Source organism: Pongo abelii, chromosome 14, assembly GCF_028885655.2.
Source record: "Pongo abelii isolate AG06213 chromosome 14, NHGRI_mPonAbe1-v2.0_pri, whole genome shotgun sequence".
Classification (NCBI taxonomy): domain Eukaryota; kingdom Metazoa; phylum Chordata; class Mammalia; order Primates; family Hominidae; genus Pongo; species Pongo abelii.
This window is the reverse complement of record NC_071999.2, coordinates 54890050-54896417: the sequence shown is the minus strand read 5'-3', so window position 1 is coordinate 54896417 and position 6368 is coordinate 54890050.

The following is a 6368-nucleotide window of genomic DNA, read 5'->3' as shown; positions in this document are numbered from 1 at the left end:
ACATTTCCCTCTTTTTATCAGCTAGAAACAGTACATTGTTCAGGAAAACATGGGTGTTAGAATTAGAAAGAGATCCAAATTGTAGTTTTGCTGCTCATCCTATTTTCTCCTCTCCAAGTCTCAGATTCCCATTTATAAAAGGAGCAATCATACTGACATAAGATTCTATGATTAAATAAGGTAATACATATATAACACCTTAATAATCATAGGCACTTGCACCAGGCGCGGTGGCTTACGCCTGTAATCCCAGCACTTTGGGAGGCTGAGGTGGGAGGATCACAAGGTCAGGAGATTGAGACCATCGTGGCTAACATGGTGAAACCCTGTCTCTACTAAAAAAATACAAAAATAATTAGCCAGGTGTGGTGGCGGGCGCCTGTAGTTCTAGCTACTCTGGAGGCTGAGGCAGGAGAATGGCTTGAACCTGGGAGGCGGAGCTTGCAGTGAGCCGAGATTGCCCCACTGCACTCCAGCCTAGGTGACAGAGTGAGACTCTGTCTCAAAAAAAATAAAATAAAATAAAAATCATAGGCACTTAATAAGTGTAGTTTCCTGGATGGTAAAGCATCAGGGAAAGTGGTTTTCTTTCTTTTTTTTTTTCTTGTTTTTTTTTTGAGACAGAGTCTCGCCTTGTCACCCAGGCTAGAGTGCAGTGGCGTGATCTCAGCTCACTGCAACCTCTGCCTCCCAGGTTTAAACTATTCTCTTGCCTCAGCCTCCCGAGTAGCTGGGACTACAGGTGCCCGCCACCACGCCCGTGTAAGTTTTGTATTTTTAGTAGAGATGGGGTTTCACCATGTTGTCCAGGCTGGTCTCAAACTCCTGACCTCATGATCCACCTCCCTCGGCCTCCCAAAGTGCTGGGATTGTAGGCGTAAGCCACCGCACCCGGCCAGAAAGTGGTTCTCACGATGCGTCTCAGACCGGCAACATCAGCATCACTGGAACTTGTTAAAAATGGACACTCTCAGAACCCACGCCAGACCCACCAAATCAGTTTGAGAACTGCTGTTCAGTAGAGAATTATTTGCCTACTGTAAATTTTTTAAGGATTTATGATGGGCTATTTTTGACCTATAGGCTCAGAGAATCCTGCAAAATCCTTTTTTATTGTTTATTCTGCAGACAAAAATGTGACAATATGCTTTGAAAACATAGATATACTTGAGTAACATTTATTTACATAAATCCCAAATTTTACCTCTGAAGGTATATGAAATTTAGCTATGTATGTATTATGCATTTTGTCTGGCTTTCTATCATGATTTTAATTTGTAAAGAATGTGCTTACTTGGGAAAGCAAATTAAAGTGACTACTGTTTGCTATCGTTATGATGTTATCTACCTCCTTTTTAAATTTTTTTAAATTTAATTTAATTTTATTTTATTTTGAGACAGAGTCTCGCTCTATCGCCAGGCTGGAGTGTAGTGGCGCAATCTCAGCTCACTGCAACCTGCGCCTCCCGGGTTCAAGCAATTCTTCTGCCTCAGCCTCCCAAGTAGCTGGGACTACAGGCGCATGCCAACACGCCTGGCTAATTTTCACACTTTTAGTAGAGACGGGGTTTCACCATGTTGGCCAGAATGGTCTCGATCTCTTGACCTCGTGATCCGCCCGCCTCAGCCCCCCAAAGTGCTGGGATTACAAGCATGAGCCACTGCGCCCGGCCTCTACCTCTAATTTTTTTTTAAGCCAACCTTTTGAAAATCATATTCTTTTCTGCCTCTAATTATATAACAGAGACATAGTACTAAAAATGATTCTGAAGTTTATGTCCATGACGACAGTTTGGTGAAATCTAGGTGTGTTTTTATCTCCATACATATCAAATTTATCTTAACAAAATTACATTGAGCTGGCCGTCCTTCCACAACCCATAACCTTAGTCTAATCATGAGAAATCAGATAAATTCAGAGGGGCATCCTATGAAACACTTAATGATGCTCTTCAAAACTTTCAGGGTCATCAAAACATGGAAAGTCAGGGAAACTGCCACACCCAGGAGGAGCTTAAGAGGACATGACAAGTGTAATGTGGTAACCGGATAGGATGCTAGAGCAGAAAAAGAACATTAGGTGAAAACTAAGGAAATCTGAATAAACCATGAACTTTAGTTAACAATGTATCATTATATCATTCATGAATTGTAATAAATGAACCATACTAACGTAAGATGTTAACAGGAGAAACTAGGAGAGGATTATATATGGGAACTCAATGCTGTCTTCTCTTTTTCTATAAATACAAACTGTTCTAAAAAACTAAGTTGACCGGATGTGGTGGCTCACGCCTGTAATCCCAACACTTTGGGAGGCCGAGGCTGGTGGATCACCTGAGGTCAGGAGTTCTAGACCAGCCTGGCCAACATGGCAAAACCCCATCTCTACTAAAAAATACAAAAATTAGCCAGGTGAGGTGGCATGCACCTGTATGCCAGCTGCTCGGGAGGCTGAAGCATGAGAATCACCTGAAACCGAGAGGCAGAGGTTGCAGTGAGCTGAGATTGTGCCACTGCACTCCAGCCTGGGTGACAGAGTGAGACTCCATCTAAATAAATAAATAAATAAAGTCTATTTTAAAAAGTACATTGGGCCGGGCGCGGTGGCTCACACCTGTAATCCCAGCACTTTGGGAGGCCGAGGCGGGCGGATCATGAGGTCAGGAGATCAAGACCATCTGGCTAACATGGTGAAACCCCGTCTCTACTAAAAAAATACAAAAAAATGAGCTGGGCATGGTGGCGAGCACCTGTAGTCCCAGCTACTTGGGAGGCTGAGGCAGAAGAATGGCGTGAACCCGGGAGGCGGAGCTTGCAGTGAGCCGAGATGGCGCCACTGCACTCCAGCCTGGGCGACAGAGCAAGACTCCGTCTCAAAAAAAAAAAATACATTGACTAAGAGAACTTTTTAAATAAAACCTTTTGTTAAGCCAACAGAATGATACTAGTACAGTATAATACCCATACCTTAAATATATAATGATAGATAAATATAAATGTAGATAGGACATAAAACATTCTTGTATTTTAACATGCAAAGACTTGCATTTTTTCCTGGCTCAAGGAGGCATTGTTCACTGTCTTGATTCTGTTTATTGCAAAAGTCCATTTGTCCGTACTAGGGTAGTTTTTCACACTCAGACTGAAAATTAATCAATGATATATTTTCCATGTTATTTCAGTGATTTAAACTTTGGGAGACAGGTTAAATATGTGAAACGATGGAAATTTTATGAACAATCAGTTTACATATTAAAAACCAGAAAAAGAATTTGGTTTCTAACTGCCTTTGGCTCATCAGGCAAAATTACTGGGCTATGTTGTAACTTGGATTACAAACTATTATGGGTTAGGAATGGTATAAAATTATAATTTGAATTAAGGCTTTTCTAAATCATTAACAAAAACAGACAAATGCATGGTGTTTTGCTCACATCTTTTTACTTTATGTTTACTTCTTAATGTAAGTCTAGATAGTGACCAGAAGCATAGCTGGAGATGTAAGTGAAATCTTGAATGTGGTAAGAGACATTAAATCAATAATTTATTTTAGATAATACAATAACACTGAAATAATTGTGAGAAAAGAATCTGTAATCCAAACTGGAATTTTTCTGTATGCAGGCATAACCAAGCATAGTACTCGTAAATGGAATATAATCAACTACTACTTATATTAATTTGCATTATTAATGCAACCTGGCAGGGAGACACTGTTGGGAGCAGACTGGGCTGTTCATATGGATGAGTGGAAACAGTAGTAGAATCAATTAACTAGTGTTCTTCCATTTACTGTGTCAGATATGAGACTGTCTTCCAACTTGCTCTTTTAAAATATTTGGGACCAAATTATTAAAGTAAATAGTGAATACGAACACAGAATAATGTTAGATATAATTAGTGATGTAAATGAATCACACCATCCATCTTAAGAGTTCTATGGAAATTTAAAGGAAAAGTTGCCCCATTATTGGTTGAAATGTGTAACCTGTAGTCTCAGAGGAATCATTATAATATAGTCATTTAACAATTGAATCACCTATGTGTGGTGTTTCATAAATACAGTTATGTTGCTTAATGATGAGGATAGTTTCTGAGAAATGCATGTTAGGCAATTTCTTCATTGTAGGAACATCATAGAGTGAACTTACACAAACCTAGATGGTAGACACCTACACACCTACAGCCTCCTACACACCTAAGCTATGTGGCATAACCCATTGCTCCTGGTCTACAAACCTGTACAGCATGTCACTGTATGGCCTACTGTGCACAACTGAAACACAACCACAAGTATTTGTGTATCCAAACATAGAAAAGATACAGTAAAAATATAGTATAAAAGATTTTTTAAAAGATATGCTTGTATAGAGTACTTACCATAAATAAATGGAGCTTGCAAGACTGGAAATTGCTCTGGGTGAGTCAGTGAGTAAGTGGAGAGTGAATGTGAAGATCTAGGACATTACTGTACACTACTGCAGTCTTTATAAGCACTGCACACTTAAGCTGCACTAATTAAAATTTTTTCTTCAATAATAAATTAACCTTAGCTTACTCTAACTTTTTTTACTTTATAAACATTTAAACTGGGGCCGGGTGTGGTGGCTCACGCCTGTAGTCCCAGCACTTTAGGAGGCCGAGGAGGGCGGATCACGAGGTCAAGAGATCGAGACCATCCTGGCCAACATGGTGAAACCCCATCTCTACTAAAAATACAAAAAAATTAGCCAAGCATGGTGGCGAGCACCTGTAGTCCCAGCTACTCAGGAGGTTGAGGCAGAAGAATTGCTTGAACCTGGAAGGCAGAGGTTGCAGTGAGCTGAGATCGCGCCACTGCACTCCAGCCTGGCAACAGAGCGAGACTCACTCTCAAAAAAAAAAAAAAAGAGTTTAAACTTTTTTTAACGTTTTTACTCTTTTGTAATAACACTTCACTTACAACACAAACACATTGTATAGCTATACAAAAATATTTTCTTTATATCCTTATTTTATAAGCTTTTTTTTTTATTTTTTACTCTAATACTTTTTTGTTAAAAACCAAGACATAAACACACACACTAGCCTAGGCCTACAAAGGGTCAGGATCATCAATATCACTGTCTTCCACCTCCACATCTTGTCCCACTAGAAGGTCTTCAGGGGCGATAACAGGCATGGAGCTGTCGCCTCCTATGATAACAATGCCCTCTTTTGGACACCTCCTGAAGGACCTGCCTGAGGCTCTTTTACAATTAACTTTTTATATATATGTAAGTAGGAGTACGCTCTAATGACAAAAAATTATAGTACAGGTTGGTCCAATGGTAGTGGATTATCAGAACTTATTAACATTTAGTGTCACTAAAGTTGGTATACAACCCCCCACTGCTAAATTTGAATGGCTTAAATTTTTTTTTTAATAAAACAGGCTGGGTGCAGTGGCTCACGCCTGTCATCCCAGCACTTTGGGAGGCCGAGGCAGGCAGATCACTTGAGGTCAGGATTTCAAGACCAGCCTGGCCAATATGCTGAAACCACATCTCTACTAAAAATACAAAAATTAGTCGAGCCTGGTGGCACACACCTGTAATCCCAGCTACTCAGGAGGCTGATGCAGGAGAATCACTTGAACCGGGAGGCAGGGGTTGCAGTGAGCCAAGATAGCGCCACTTGATTCCAGCCTGGGCGATAAAGCAAGACCCCGTCTTAAAAAAAGAGTAATAGGGTATACACATAAATCAGTAACATAATTGTGTACTATCATTATCAAGTATTATGTACTATACATAACTGTGTGTTTATACTTTTATATGACTGGCAGTGCAGTAGGTTTGTTTATACCAGCATCGCCACAAACATGAGTAACATGTTACACTAAGATATCATGATGACTCTGATATCACTAGGCAACAGGAATTTTTCAGCTCCACTATAATCTTATGGGATATTTGTCATATATGCAGTCCATTGTTGACTGAAACACCAAGTAGTACATGACTGTACTTAAGATAGTCCCTGCCCTAAGGCCGGGCATGGTGGCTCATGCCTGTAATCCCAGCACTTTGGGAGGCCGAGGAGGGAGGATCACGAGGTCAGGAGATCAAGACCATCCTGGCGAACACAGTGAAATCCCGTCTCTACTAAAAATACAAAAAAAAAAAAAAAAAAAAAAAATTAGCCAGGCATGGTGGCATGTGCCTGCAGTCCCAGCTACTCAGGAGGCTGAGGCAGGAGAATGGTGTGAACCTGGGAGGTGGAGCTTGCAGTGAGTCATGCAGTGAGCCAAGATCGCACCACTGCACAACAGCCTGGGCGACAGACCGAGACTCTGCCTCAAAAAAAAAAAAAAAAAAAAAGATAGTCCCTGCCCTCAAGGAACT